The sequence below is a fragment of the Mastigoproctus giganteus genome, chromosome 2 (assembly GCF_048544385.1).
Source record: "Mastigoproctus giganteus isolate SK-2022 chromosome 2, ASM4854438v1, whole genome shotgun sequence".
NCBI classification, from domain to species: Eukaryota; Metazoa; Arthropoda; class Arachnida; order Uropygi; family Thelyphonidae; genus Mastigoproctus; species Mastigoproctus giganteus.
This window is the reverse complement of record NC_143576.1, coordinates 61,002,912-61,019,238: the sequence shown is the minus strand read 5'-3', so window position 1 is coordinate 61,019,238 and position 16,327 is coordinate 61,002,912.

Here is a 16,327-nt window from a genome sequence, read left to right as displayed (position 1 = left end):
GACTAATCTCCATATACCCAACGCACAGTCGTATGTGACCCGCCCCCCTCCCCCGTGGGTTGCACTTCCCGATATGCTCAACAGTGGCACGTGTGACAGCGACTTCCATTGCCACTTTTAATGTAGCAGATCTTTCCTCTTTGGCCATTTTCGCACAGATTTACACACGTACCACATCCCTAATCCAATTCGTATCGAGGCGTTACACAAATTACAAATTCTCGCCACTCAGACTTCCTAATCTACAATGACTACAACTTCCGTGAGAGCGTCTTCCCTTTTCTATATTTTTAAGAGGTAACAGTGCATTTCCCAGGTGCAGTTATTTCTTAAAAGTCTAGAAAAGCCAACTGAATGGCCGGAATATCACAGGCAAATCTCTCTTCTTTCAATCTGTCTTCTTTTTGATATACCTCTGAAAGCCTCATCGAAGGTAAAATCGACAACCAATATCACTTGGCAGCTGTAATGCTCGAGTATCAGTTCAGCTTCAGACCTGGCCAGGTCATGGAGAATGTTCTTCTGAAGGTTACTATAAACAGCGGAAAAATCTGTATATCAATATAATGTCACCATGTTCATTGACGTATTTTGTGGTAAAATGTAGTCAGAAGTTTCCAGAAAGCTGGATGGTCTACCTATTGATAAAATATTATTTATCAGAAATATCACTTTCAAAACAGATAAACAGATCATCGGGCAACTTTCCAAAGGATGCCCCTAGAGACATCTTGGGAGACGTTCTCATTTGTAATGAGATTATGAGACCATTAAAAGATGCTAGGACTGCTACTGGAAGAGGATCCGCTCTTCTTCAAACAGGTGACTGCTAGTGCTTATTAGCAGACATGACTGGGATCTGAAACTAAAGACTTGTGACCTTATATACAAGTTTATTTTCCTTCCACAGCCAATTATGCGGCTAATGCGTGGTAAAATAAGACAATGCAGTTCACCGCATCTCTCAAAGCTGAAACATTACAGCATTTTCTGTAAACAGAGTGCAGCTTAATAACTGTGATGCTCCTGTTAAATGCTATTAGAAATTAAAATAATTAACCGTACTCTTCCTTAAAAAAAACACAACAGTTTTTTGAAATATAATTACTAGTCTATGGCATCGTAGTTATGGAAACTACTTTAAACAATTTATAAAAATTTCATTTTCTATGCAGAGCGTATGCACAAAGATTATGTAATTTTTTTTCTGGTGGATTCACTTTAATAATGCGTCTGCACACGACTCTTACCAAGTCACCAATCTTCGCAGCATTGTACACTTAAAAGGGCAAAGTTTGCGTGACACATGCGGTTATGGAACAGTTCACATAAATCTAGTAATATTCTTTCTGTTCACCAAACCTAATTTCTTCCCTACCACGTAATTAACACGAAGTAATAAGAGCGAAAGTGAGTAATTTCCGCTGTTAACAGAGAACGCTGCGGTTGTTATAATGAAAGCAGGTTAAACCAACATGTGGCGACTTGAAAAGTGTTATTAATTAGAGTTTTAGTTTTGTGTTCAGAGAGAGAGAGAAAGAGTTAATATTTAAGTGTTTCTGTTAAATGAAAACTGTATCCTAACCAAATAATCAGCATAATTACAGGCAACGGAAGTCATGACCCATCGACCTTCATTTTTTTTTTTTTAATTAAAGAAGGCCTCAAACAGACAATTGCTTTAACCCTTAAGCCAGTCTTTCTGACCTTTCGTCACTCGTGGAGCGCATGTAGTGAACACGCTGTATTCACAATACCCCTAAGGAGTGGCAGCCATTAATCTGAATGCAATTATGCCCACATATATCACAGTAGTTATGATGGAGCTCATCCCAGCCATTTAAAAATGGTATGGATTCGAGAACAGTTAAGATGGAGGAATATATATATACAAGGTGTCTCGAAAATATTGGTACAAACGTTTAGAGGAAGTAGGTAACATCTAAAGGAACGTGAATCGCATAGGAACCCATAACCGGAAACGTCACGGGAAAGTAGTAGCAGAGGCACAAGAAGCAGAAATGACACAAGACAGTAATTAGTGGCAAACTTTTATTTGACATAATATTAACGATGGAGTACGAGATGGATGCATTTCATGATGTTACAAAAGATTCTCAAAGGTTCCACCATGAGACGCGATGCATGCGTGACACCGATGCAGCATGGATTGGCGGACACAGTCGAACACACCTGGAGTTTCTTTGACAGTAGCAGCAGCGCAGATGAGTCTCGCAACGAGATCCATTTCCGTCTCCACAGGCGATTCATAGAAAGAAATCAAGGTTCGATAAATCAGGTGAGCGTGGGGGTCAGGCAACGGGTCCACCACGACCAATCCATCGACGCCCAAAACGTCTGTTCAAATGGTCACGAACACACCTTCCATAATGGGTAGATGCCCCGTCATGTTGAAACCAAATGTTGCGTCTCACATTTCCTGGAACATCGTCAAGTAACCCTGGTAGAACTTGTTCAAGAAAGATCCGATATTTAGCGGAGTTCATGCGGGATGTTAACAGGTATGGGCCGACTAAGCAGTCACCGACTATACCTGCTCACACATTTATTGCGAAGCGATGTTGTGCCGCATGGGGGCGCACACCGTGTGGGTTGTCGAGAGCCCACACATGAGCATCGTGCTGATTGAATAAGTGTTCCCGAGTGAAATAAGCCTCATCCGTGAAAAAAAACATAGGCTGGAAAATTCAAGTCTTGAACACTTTCTTAGAGAAACCACTGCGCCAAAGCCACACGTGCAGGATGATCTTGGGGAGCAGTAACTGGACCCTTTGGAGATGAAAGGGGTGTAAGGAATCGTCGTTCCAGACACGCTGTACACTGCAACGAGACACTCCCAAGGCTGAGGCAACGGCACGTATGCTGGTAGTAGGATTATTCTGGACGGCATTCAACACACTTTCTTCCATGGCGGGAGTTCGCGTCGAAAGTGGTCTGCCCACACTACTCCTGTTATCTCTAAATGACCCATAATCGCACAAATTTTGATGCATAGCGCAAACAAACGGTGGTCCGATAACATGTCTGTCTGGGAAGCGTTCTCCATAAATTCGTTGAGCGGCTCGTCCATTGCCCTCTGCTAATCCATACACTAGATGCATGTCTGCCAGCTCACAGTTCGTATATCGCTCTTCGTGCGGCGACTACTGCTTGAATGAGTAAACCAGAAATATTCTCTCGCGAACTGATGAAAAGCGCCGTCTACCAACTTACGGTGACGTTTCCGGTTATTGGTTCCTATGCATTTGACATTCTTTTAGATGTTACTTACCTCCAGTAAACTTCTGTACCAATATTTTTGAGACATCCTGTATACTGAGGCTCAATAAGGGGTAGTGGACCACCTTATAATAATGTCATGATGTCAGCTAATTTCTCTTCTGGAAGGCCAGTTATGACGTTTGGCATAAGCCGACTCGACATATCACTGATCTGCAATCGTGCAGATTTCAGCCAGTAAGAAAACCTTCCTTTTAAACAATGCTCAATGGCAAACAACGCCATAAAACAACGGCACACCGTTATTATTATCTGTTGAACAGACTACTTATGTGATCGACACCCGCTAATAGAAGCTTAATGGGGGCGTTTTTCGTCTATACAATCTTCAAAGGGGAAAGGAAGAGAATCAGGATAGAAATAAAATTCCTGCTCCATCGTATTTCACTAATAATTTGGGAATTTGAAACAGGATTTCCGTAATGTTTTCATACAACGCCAATGACAGTTATTATCTATGATGTTTGCAGAGCAGATTCGATGTAGGCATGAGGGTTGACCGAAAGGGGTAGCTTTGAATGAGTGTTTACTCTGCTGCTTGGCGAAAAACGGGCATCTATTAAAACATGTCGAACAACCATTAACCAACTGCTAGATTTCTTAAGGATACTGGTGTAAGGTATTCTTCTGTGCTCGCGACGCTGTCATAATTCAAACACCTGAGTGTGACAGCACGAGCACTGGTGGTCCATCCATAGATGACATGGCCAATTCATCAATGTGTTCACTAACGTCTTCTCTGCTTCGAACAGCAAGAGCTCAGTTGCAGTGAATGTTGACTTTCCACTTTGTGAAGAGCAGATCTCATGAAACTGAACTTGGGGAATCGTGTTGTTGATCACCGAAATAAGTTGCCTCTCAAGATAATTGAGGAAGAGTATTACAAGTTTCAAGCCAGAAGTGGACTGAATATTTTTTTTTTTTTTTTTTTTGTGGAGGGGATGCTGTGATAAAATTCAGAAATCTTTCTAAATTCAAGTACTCATAGTTGGAATATAAAAATATGTCTAAAGAAAGGAAACATGAAGTTTACCATCATTTTTCTGAAACTGGTTTAAAATTTTATATTATTTTGCACGCTATTTAGTGGTTCTTTAAGCATATGGCTTTTTTAAGGCGCATTAGCAACTTTGGCCATATTGCCCAATATACAGCATATCTGAAAATTGCATGTGTTCTATTGTCGATTTGCTGTTTTCTTGATGAAAAACCATTTACTCTGCCTGAGACCAACTAACTCAGCCACATAGTATTTAGAGTCTGGCGCCACCGGTGGTTTCTCACATCTGCGCCGTATGCAAACTGCAAAGGCCAGAAAAAAGTGTAATATCTAGTTTATGAAGTATTGTGTTTCGTTCTGTTGTTATATGTCTCTGGCTGCTTGGCCAGAGACATAACAACGTAGGGTCCCTAGAGGGACCCTCCGTTGCCCGCCGCCACCACTGGGAGGTGAGCCAGGCTGCTCGTTATATTCTGGCTGGTCTCTACCAGGGTCGCCTGGGTTTCCCGACAGAGACCAAATAAACAAAAAAAATGTTGAAGAGAACACACTAGGAATTAGAGCAAGAGTAGAGTGATCAGAATGTAGGGGAAGGAACAAATTTGGACAAAGGTGAAAGGCCCACCTGGTGATTTAAGGCGAAGTGGGAAGAGGGTATAGGGAATTAAAGTCACGGCAGCAGTGTCCCCATGTGAGCGCCATTGGCCTTACGCTCTGAAGGGATATCCCGCACTCAGCAGACTGCCAACAGTGTAGATTTCACACCCACAAGAGGGTGCCAGCATAATCCTACCCCGGATGGGATTTGCATGATAGCTTGGTTTCTATAATTTTCTGCACTTTGTCAGTGTTAGCATTTATTCTACCCCTATTGGGATTTGCAATGGTGGTGGAACGTTCCGGTCAGGCTTGTCATGGGTGCGATAAACCCGTCTGGTGGTAACAACTGCCTGTGCAAATCGTGTGAAGGCTGCATAGATGGTTCATCTATGAGGATGTTCTCTTGTTGGCGGGGGTTGGATTGTATCTCGGTGAAGAGTCGTATGCCGTAATCATTATATGAGGGGCACTCGTACATGAAGTGGGCCCAGGACTCCTCATCTCCAAAGTGGCAGTAAGGATTGTTCTCAATACCAACCTCTGTTATCTTTTGCTGGAATGGGCCGTGCCCAGTAAGCAGAAAAGTTGCCTGCAGTCCAGGTGAATACCACAGAGGAAGCTTGGGATAGGCAAGGGCGATTGTGGTGAAGAACTTAGTTACCTCTCATTTATTTGTTGAATTCCAGGACTCCTGCCATACACGTTGTATAGGTGGCTGGCGATACGGTTTTTTTTCTTGCTTATGGTCATTTGTGAGGTCCAGATGCAGATCCAGTAGTTGGATGGGAATACCTTTCTTGTGACGCTGGTAGAGGCCTCTTTTCACTACTTCCAGGTAGAGGGGCATGAATGTTTGTTTGTTATTACGAGCATTAGCAACTAAGGCCATATTGCTCCGGGAATATGCGGTGGTCATTCCCTGACCTTTCCGCATCCTCCGTATTTGGTGGTGACGGGCTCGAACCACGGTCTAATCAAGATCGTGTGCTACGCACTGCTGCTCCTTCCCACCTGGCTATGGAGACGCAGGGGCATGAATCCTGCAGTGACTTGGAGCGTATGTGTGCTGACTGTGCGGCACGCTCTGGTAACATACAGAAGCATAAATCGCTGAATTGAATCGAGTTTACGCCTGTTCCGCTCTAGTGCACCATATGGAGGCCCATAGCAGATAATCGGTAAAAATATCGCTTTGTAGATTAGAGAGGGACCCTTATACTTCAGACCCCAGTCTGTCCGGCTTATTCTTCTGATCACAGCTACGTATTTTCTTATTTTAACGGCAAGATACTTCACAGGTGAGGATGAAAGTGAGGCTTGCATCTGTGTGGAGACCTAGGTGGTATTTAACTTCAGTATATAATCGGATTGGTATGTTGTTTATCTTGATGAGTGGAGTCTGCCGATTTGAAGTTTCCCTTTCAACAGGATTGACACCGTGTTTTCACCCCAGAGGGATAAAGGCCAAAAAAATTTCTCGTCTTATTTTTTTTTTTTATTGTACTAGACAGTCCCAGTCAGCTTTCCTGGCGTCTTCGGCATCTGTTTACAGCATTGTACAGATTATTACAGACTTACAGCCACTAATTTATACCAGCTCCATTATAAGACAATTGAATCTCTGCACTTCATTTACCCGCTGATGGGATTCGAAGCCCGATCTCTTCCTGCCCGTGTGGGGAGGATGGTGATTGTACCAATTGTGCTACCCACGAGAGCTCACATCGCCAGTCTTCTACTGGTTTGTTTAAGGAAATATTAAGCACAAAATGCAAAGCATAGTTTTTCATACTCAGAAAAAAGGCATTATGGGGAGTGTGCCTTTAGAGTCGATGACGCTCTTTCAAAAGAGAAAAAAAAAAGTGTACCTGAGAAGATAGACTGTGCCATCCTTGCGTCAGCTTGCTGTGAGTGATGATATCGAATGTTGGCAGTTACTTCATCTGTCATAAATGATATGCAGTAAGTTGAAATTATAAAAAAGAAACAGCATTTGATGTATGGACTTTTATTGTAATAAACAATTTTTGTTGGGCGATGTGAAATAGAAATGAAATAAAATCAGGTTGTACTAAACATTAAATTCTGTTTCTCAAAGATTTTTAGGATAAACTGATGTATCGTTATAAAGAGAAGGCGACAAATAATGTATTCAATTTGTTCGATATTTTCAGATGCTCAGTGAAGTTGTCCTTTGAGTGGTGCTGCCATCTGGTGTTTATAAAAAGTCGAAGTTATTATTGTTTTGATTAATTATTGTATTACTGTTTTAAAATCCAAGTTCCTGTTTTCACTCGGAATAGAGGGTTCGGCCCTGGTCAGGACTTTGGTTTGAAGAAAGTATTCTAGCCAATAACACTCGATAAATAAAAAAAAAAATTCCGATTTAAAGTATTTTTGGCTGCTCGGGTCATTGTTAGAGTGGTAATTGGAATCTGTGATGGAATGTTTTGTGGTCTGAATTCAGACCACAAAAAGCCAGTTTCCTAAACCTTCACATCAGTTTCCTAAACCTTTTAAACTCTTACAACGCTCAAGCATCACTACTAATAGTCATCAATCAATCAGAGATTTCTGCAAAGGTTCATTTGGGCAATTAATGTGGTGATTTTGTTCATAGTGAGCCTCATTTGAAATGTCGCATTTTGAGAAACACTGGTCTACAGAATAGTCTGCGGACGCAGGACCTTCGTTTTCAGTGTTTCGGTATTGGGGAGTTCAACGGAGCATATGACCTATGGAAATTTATTATTCTGATTTTAACTGATCTAACACAAATTACTATATACGATGCTTAATCCGTTGGGTCGAGACATTTCAAATATAAATTTGATTTGTTTAATATAAGAATTTCTATGAAATCTGATAAGCATGCAATACTATTTCAGCTGGACAAAATTCGCAGGTGGAATGAAGTTCTTCGAAAACTCATTTTACAATGAAGATTGTAAAATAATGATAATACCAGGCTGACTAGGCGAGGTATGATAGAATCACTGGCAATCTCAGAAAAAAAGAAAGGCCCCACTTCAAAAGAAGTTTGATTGTTCGAACATGTTTACAGGGTCTTGGTTTAATAAGAACACGGATTTTTCAGAGGTTACTTGAGTTTGTAACAGATTCTACTTCGTAAAGTGTTCAATGAGCAGAACAATGGGCAACCTGTTCTCAAGCACTGTAATCAAAAATCATTAATATGGATTGAAGAAAGTAAACAAAGAAAGGCAGTAATGATAGACGATATCAATGGAGGGTGCAGTTTTGTAATATGGGCGTTCTCTTCGTCACCCATCACATTTCCTAGGAGACAGAGCTAAGTTGTCGTGACAGGATGGTTTTAGATTATTTTCATAACTGAAACTGCTTCATTGTTTCTCTTGTTTAAATTCCGCAATACTTTGACTTTCCTGATAATGCCTTTCTGGTACTGACATTGGAAATCTCGAAAAATGTTCCTGGAGAACACAGATCGGCTCCTTCTGCCCACACAGCCTAATATTCCAATAAATACAAACAAATAGTAAAGTGAAATTTACAACAGAAAGAAAATTTCTTTTGTAAAGGGTTTTACAATGAATAAACACAAATTCGAATTATTATATTAAAGCCACCCGTAATTTCTTACATATACCCGTATATGTATTATGTCTGTTAATTGCGTGTGTTCTCTGGTCGATTTGCCTGTTTAGCTGGACGAAAAACCCCTCAGTTTATGGGGAAAAAAAACCTTTCTATCTATGCCTGAGACCGAGTAACTCAGCCACGGAGTGAAAAAAAGCCCATAAGAGTTCCTAGGGTCATCGTTGGGATTCGAACCCGAGAATTTTCCATTCGGTGTGGATAGGGCAGTGACGATACCACAGTGCTACCCGCGCATACCATTAAATGAGCACATAAACAAATACACAGTGGGATAAACCACCATAGTGTTCCTCCTGAATATTGTACTGAACTACATTCTCCCCACACTAGGTGGAAAAGATCTGAGTTCGAATTCCGTCGATGACGGTAGGAAGTTTTATTGGTATTTTTCACAGTGGCTGAGTTAGTCGGTCTGAGGCGAGGGTAGAATGTTTTTTTTTTTTTTTTTTCTCTCTAAGAAACTCGGGTTTTTCGTCCAGCTAATAGAAAATCGACCTCAGAACATACGCAATTTAGAGACAATATACACGAAGCAACATGGCCTTATAAATCGCTTTTGGTCGCAATTATTATTAATCGTTATTATTATCAATCAGTCATTATTAATCGCAACATGGTCGTATAAATCGTTACTATGAAGGCATCATATTATATTTTATAAACTTGTTGACGTCCTCGTGTGTAGTACAGTTGGTAGAATCGCGTCCATCCCCACACCAGCTATAAAAGGAGAGTTCGACTCCCGTCTATGAAGTGAGGAATTTTATGAGCTTTTTCACAAGGTGGCTTAGTTATTCGGTCTCAGGATGGAATATTATGGTTTTTCGCCCAGCAAACTGACCATAGAACACATGGAGAAATTGACTTTAGTCGCTGATGCTCCTAAAATCCTACAACAACAAACTTGTTGACACTGTTCTAAGAGAATTTGGTTGCCCATAGCTATTATAAATAAATAGCAATTCGATTTCTTTTGTTGTTCAATAAGAAGTAAAAGGATGTCAAATATTTTTACCGGACTTGCTCCTCTCTCAGAATGCAAAAAGAATTCAAGTTTGGTAGCAAAACTACTCACAATGAAAATCTCTTGTCGTGGTTTCAATTTAAGGGACACAAAAGTCTGCATTTAATGAAAAGAAAGTTATTCTCGTTTGGTTTTAAGATCCAACGTCTTATAATTTTGACAGTTCCTTGATTTTGGTGGTGTCTATGATGCTTTTCACTATCGCTACTGTGATTTTGTTTGGTAAACTTATTCGCCCTTAGAAAGTGGATTAAGAAGGTGGAAGGTTAAGGTGGATTTCAACCCTCTTACGAAAAAATAAGGCGGCATTCTTTAAAAAAACGAGTTGTCTTTCTTCATATTGCATTGAAAAGGAAAGCACACTGTCAGAATTTAGTCTAAAGAAATGAGCAAGAACTGCAATAGGAAAAGGCTACGGGCAAAATTTTATTATTGTATATACTGAATTGGAAATATTTTGAAATTACAAATTTTTTTAATATATACCGCAAAAATTGATAATAAATTAACTTTTTTATATCTCGTAGAATAATCCACACAAAAGGATTAGAACTTTATTGGGAATGCTTAAGGGTTGTTTGTTGGTTTGTTCTTTTTAATTTTGTCCCGGACCAATTAAGGCGAGGAGATATCAGTATATTGTTCTGAATATCGTATCTATTCTATGGTTTGTTCTGCTTCGTGGGATGAAAAATAACTTTCCGGATGAGCAGAGTCATACAACCCTCGCCCAGACTGGACAAACTCGGCCAAGGTGTGAGTGAAAAAAAATCCTCTTAAACATTTCTTTCTTTAGGACAGGATTCGAACTAGAGCCTTTTCCAGACGAAGGGAATGGCGGCGACTTTACGGTGATAACAACCAAGGCGACTAAAACGGCAGTCGATATACCGGCACCATTTTAATAATGGACAATGCATGCATGGTATGGATTCGATCTTCCAATATGCATATAGTCACGCTACGGCCAGAAAAACCCAAAATATAAAATTAAGTAGTGTAAAACCAATTTAATTCACAGATTCCCCTTCTTTCAGCAAAGCGCAATTAATGGAATAATTAATTTGCAAACATACTTTATACTGTCATCGAAGTAGCTGCCAGACTAAAGTGTCCATGTCGCTCTGCGCTACTAAAACAGAAGATTTATCAATCTAAACTGAATGTTTACGCCATCTACTGTAATCACGTTTTGTTATAAGTAAAGGAATAACTTGGAAATGGTTTCAGAAATGAAACATCGTTTTTACCATAAGAAAACGACAGATGAAATATATTTTCTCAAAGAGGTAAATGAGTATCATTTATCCAGTTGATCGTAGCTTTCATTTGTTTTTAAATAAACTAAGGAACTCAAAGCAAATAACTCCAGTTTTTGAGGTAATTTGAATGAACACGAGATGAATGCATCTAGATCAACCGTCTCTTTGAAATACAATAAGATCACCACTTTCTACTTGTAATCTGGGTATTACAATCACGTCGGCTTTTCGTCTTCGAGAATTTAAAATGATTGCAGTAGATTATTTGCTACTTCTGAAAACGCGTAAGATTGAATTGAATCAGTGCCTGCCTCTTTTAAAAACCCCATTAGCATCAACCAACAATGCGCATGTGTAGGCATTCAAAACGAATCATTCTTTAATAGCTTCCTGCGTCAGAGAACACCTGTTTGCGTCCGATTTCCGTTAAACATAATGCAAGTTGTATTATTTAGCATTTCCATGACACCCAAATAATGAAAAACACGCGAAACGAAGACTTATGATTAAACATAGAACAGGATACGCCCTACCTTGCGTCATAAGGGACCTATTATTAGCTTTTAGTTTTTCTACTTTTCTTCTTCATCGTCATCTGAGCATCATTCATCATTTTCGCACTGAACTCTTAAAACAAAAAGAAATCTTCTTACTTGGTGTTCTCCCGTCATTCAAGCGGAAGAAGGCAGTTACCTAATTTTCCTAGCGAACCGGAAAGAGCGGCGCAGTCCTCTCGTTGCTAACGCTGAAAAATTTTTATAAGTTCATAATAAACTCATTTACATTCTAATGGAGAGCACTTAACGGAAAACTTTCATTATTGCGTCCTATAAGTTTTGGGAAACAGAGTGTGAGGGTCCATTTTTATAATAAACCAGGAAGAACAAGAGATGAAGTTAGGGTTTTGAAGGATATACGAGCCCAACACAACGGAAATTCTCCAAAATAAAAATGAAGGGAACCACAACAATGAATGCACGATTACCATCACTTTAACCATCTGCAAACCAGAAAAAAACATCTCTAAGCATATTAATGGAGGAAGGGGATGTCAGATTACTATAAAAATTACAGAGGATTTAATACTTCGGTATTGAACAGTAATTAAATGCTAAATTACCTTAGAGAAATCATTGAACCTTTGTGTATTTTATGAATAACAATACTGATAGAGATATCAGCACAAGTATGCGCAATAAATTTGACTTTTCCAAGTAAAGGCAATTTTATATTATCGGTTAATTTTAATTGAGATTTGGAGCAATGGCGTTAAAGTGGGACTGCCCATAACACGAAAATCCTTTAAGTATAAATTATTTTGGTTGTAGACTAGGAAGTGATAGGAGTTTACACGAGAGAGAGGTCACTGATTAACCTAACTGCTCTTTATTTGAAAACTCTGGGTTTTGTGGATTTTTCTAGAGATGTAGATGTGGTATTCCATAGGAAGGAAATGGGATTTATACATACGAGGGGGTATCGAAAAGTTCGTACCCTTACCCAGATAAAACATCAGTAGGAAGATGCCGTTTTTCATATAAGTTGTCTACATATTCAATAACATACATGTGAAATTTCATTCCCGTAGGTGACGGCGCACCAGAGGTGGAGCCCGGAATCTGAGGAAGGACACTATGGTTGACAAAGTGGAGAAATGAAAACTATGTATAGGCAGAATTGTCCATCCCATGACACCATAAGAACATAGAAACGGGAGTTCCAGTGCGATCGTATAAGTCTTTGACGAGCCAAGAGAAGGAAGGCCATCAACATCCCCATACAGTGAGACGGTTGCAAAGGTTGAGCAACTGATGTTGAGTGATAGGCGTGTGACAATTCATTTCATCGCAAATGCAGTGGGAATTATTTATGCGTCTGCCCACAGCATTTTACATAGTGTGCATAGTGTTAGGGTCGGGTGCCACCTGTGGTTTCCCACATCTGCGCCATATGTACACTGTGAAGAAATACAGAACACTGTAGATGCCAGAAAAAGTGTAGTGTGTTGAATATGTAGTTTTTTGTTGGGTTCTGTTGTGCGTCCTGGCATTTGGCCGCAGGGCTCCTGGTGAAACCCCACGTTGCCCGTACACACCACTAGGAGGTAGCCAGGCTGCCCATAGTTCTCTGGCTAGTCTCCGTCAGGGTCGCCTCAGCTTCCTGAGCGGAGACAAAGTTAAAAAAAAATAATAATAAAAAAAATAATAATAAATAAATAAATAAATAAAAATAATAAAAATAAAATAAATTAATTAAAAAAAAAGCAGCGATTAGATAGAGTGAGGTAGTACAGGGTGTACAGAAGAAGAGGGGGAATGAAAGTAAGAGTAAGGGGATATGGGCGAAGGCACCCCCAACCAGTCAATGTACACTTAGTCAATCAGGTGAAGGCGAAGAAAGGGGAAGGAATGGAGTCGAAAGTGACTGTACAATTGAGCACAGATAGGATCGCCATTTGGCGCCTCTGTCATCGACATCGGTTGGTGTCCAATCCTGGGGTTTAATTCAATCCAATAGTACCTTTCAAACTCCAATCATCAGATAGTTGTCGTTTGATGGTGTGGCGGTCAAGTTCATGTCTGTCTAGTCTGGATGAAAGTCCATCATGGTCTCAGACCGTCTGTTGTCTTCCTTGGGAACGTTGTGGCGCAGGTACAGGAACTGTAGATAAGGATTTCCTTCGGCTGAAGAGCTCTTGTGCGAAACGCGTGAAAACTGTATATTCCTCCCTACTATCAAGCAGGTGTGTTTCTTGGTCTTTGGGTATGTAGGTCAAGGAAGTGATAAAGGTGCAGCGAAGATCCTCATATAGGGGGCAGTCATACATAAGGTGCGACCAACTCTCAGTCCCACCACAGGTGCAAGTGGGATCATCGATGATTCCCAGGGCCGTCAGTTTGCCTTTTAATGATCCGTGGCCAGTTAACAGGTATGTAGCATAAAGACCAGGTGAAAACCAGGGGGGAAGCCTGGGGAACACCCTGTTAATGTAAGGGAAGAACTTTCTAGTGATTTCGCCTTTGTTGGAAGTAGTCCATCTCGCTTGCCACGCCTGCTGCAGATGCGTGAGGAGACGCTTCTTTTCTGCTGTTCTGTCGTTTGCGGGGTCTGTTGTGAATTCGAGGATGGTCTTGGAATTTGCTTTGGAGAGGTGGAAGAGTAGTCCACAGCGGACCACCTCCAGGTCCAGTGGCATGGCGCCTGCCAGGATTTGCAGAGCATGGGTACTGACAGTGCAGCAGGCACGGTAGTAGCGAGCAGGATGTTTCTTTGCAGAGAGTCTAGGATTCTTCTACCACTAACAGTGATTGCTTTCAGGTACCAGATGCCTGCTGCGTACGTTATAATCGGGGTAAATATCACTTTATAGAATAAGGACGGAGTGTGCCTATTGAGTCCCCAGTCCCGTCTGGAGACCCTGGTGACAAGGGCGGTGTAATTACGTATCTTTCTTCTTAGGTATTTAAGATGTGGTTGGAAATTCAGTTTGTTGTCAAGTATAACTCCTAGATACTTGAGTTGAGTGGAGAATTTTATGGTCCTGTTTTCGATTTTTATCTGTGGCGGTCTGGCTTCATTGAGACTTCCTTTGAGAAGAATAGAATCTGTTTTGGCGGCAGGGATGGTGAGGTTATGGTGTTTAGCCCAGTCCTGTAGCTTCTGCAGTGCATTATTCGCCAAAGTCTCCAGTCGGGCCCTAGAATCGCCGGTAAGGGTGATAATAAGATCATCTGCATAGGCTTGAGAGGTGACCTCTCCCAGGTCCATGCCAAGGAATTCATCAAGGACAAGATTCCACAAAAATGGGCCCAGAACCGAGCTCTGTGGGCATCCTCTGTAGACCTGTCTGGTGATTTTCATATATGGAGCATTGACAGTGATTGACCTGTTGGAAAGGTAGCTTTTGATGGAGTTATATAGGTTTACTGGAAGCTTTGATTGGCGCAGTTTGCCTAGGACGCTCGGCCACCAAAGTGGGTCGAACGCCACAGTAACATAATTTTACATGACCATCTGACCAAGGTCTCCGCACTATGGGTTCCAAGATTGCTGACGCCTTTGCAGAAGCAATGTCGAATGCAATGTTCTCGCCAACAGTTGGATTTGTGTAATGCGGATGTTGAGAACTTTTTTGATCGGTTGGTGACAAGTGACGAATGCTGGGTGTACCACTATGATCCGGGGACTAAAGACATTTCAAAGCAGCAGTGGCATTGATTTGTCTCAGGAGGTCATCGATGAAGTTGAATCGTGATTTTTAAGCAAGAAGTGCAGATTTTTATTATCAAGGCATTAAACAACTGATCCATAGATGGGAGAATGTGTTACTATGCATGGAGAGTACAGAAAAGGATTAAAGTTCCAGTGAAGTTTCACCTTTCTAGGGCTATTATTTCTAGGTAAGGGTACAAATTTATTGATACTCCCTCGTACATAGCAACGCCCATTAAAAATAACGCCGAGAGTGAAAAGGAAACATTAATCTTTTGGATTCAGAGAAAGCGATATATGTGGGCTACTCATATTAAGAAAGGCTAGAAATTAAGTTTTCTGCAAGCAGGTAAATCATTTCCATAAATTTGGGTATTAGCAGAGGAGAATCAAATACTTGTTTTGATAGAAATAAAACAAATTCCAATAAAAATTATTTGGAGTACTAAGTTTGCCAATGGAATTTTCTCACATATAATGAGTCCTGTTAAGGCGAACTTGGCACGATAGAAAGGACCTCTTTATTCCAGCTTAGTGACAAGAATTAATTCAACATCCCTATAGGTGTTTATGGGAAAAAGGGGAGGTTATGTTTACTGCAAGCAATTGAAGGATAATATAGTAAAGAAATCATTGATTAAATGAAAATATTCGATTCCAGTCTCTTTTGGGTGGGTTAAAGGGCTCTGTATTAAACCATAGACATTATCTATAGATAACTATATGTTCATCACAGCAATGAACAAGTTCAAAGCATAATATGCCATTATGCGGTTCCCTCACTTGTTTTTAAAAATTGTGGATTAGAATGTAATCAAAAATAGGGGAAAAATTTAAATATATTTTCAATTGAGGCGTAGATCACTGATAGGCTGGAGGGAATAGGGCTCTCTCGGTTTTTCAGCCAGCATATAATGCATATAGGGTGATAAACACACATTTCGACAGACACGGTATGCACAGCTCTATGCAAGAACGTCTTTCTTTTTTAACAAGGTATACTAGCAGTTTGTTATCTTCAACAATTTCTTAAGTGCATCTGGACAGCTCACTGGAATTTAAAAAGGCGAATAGAAACGGTCGGACAAAAAAAAATAAAATAAAAAAGAGACATCATACACACCAGGATCTACAAGCACTGCAAATTCAAACAGAATAACCGTGATTTATTTCGTAGATGCCAGAGGTTGTTAATTTGTAAAGATAAAAGAACCCTCGAAGGAAGAGTTTTTAATGCTTCTTTTTATTTCTCTTTTTATTAACCAATATATCATTATTCACGAAGAG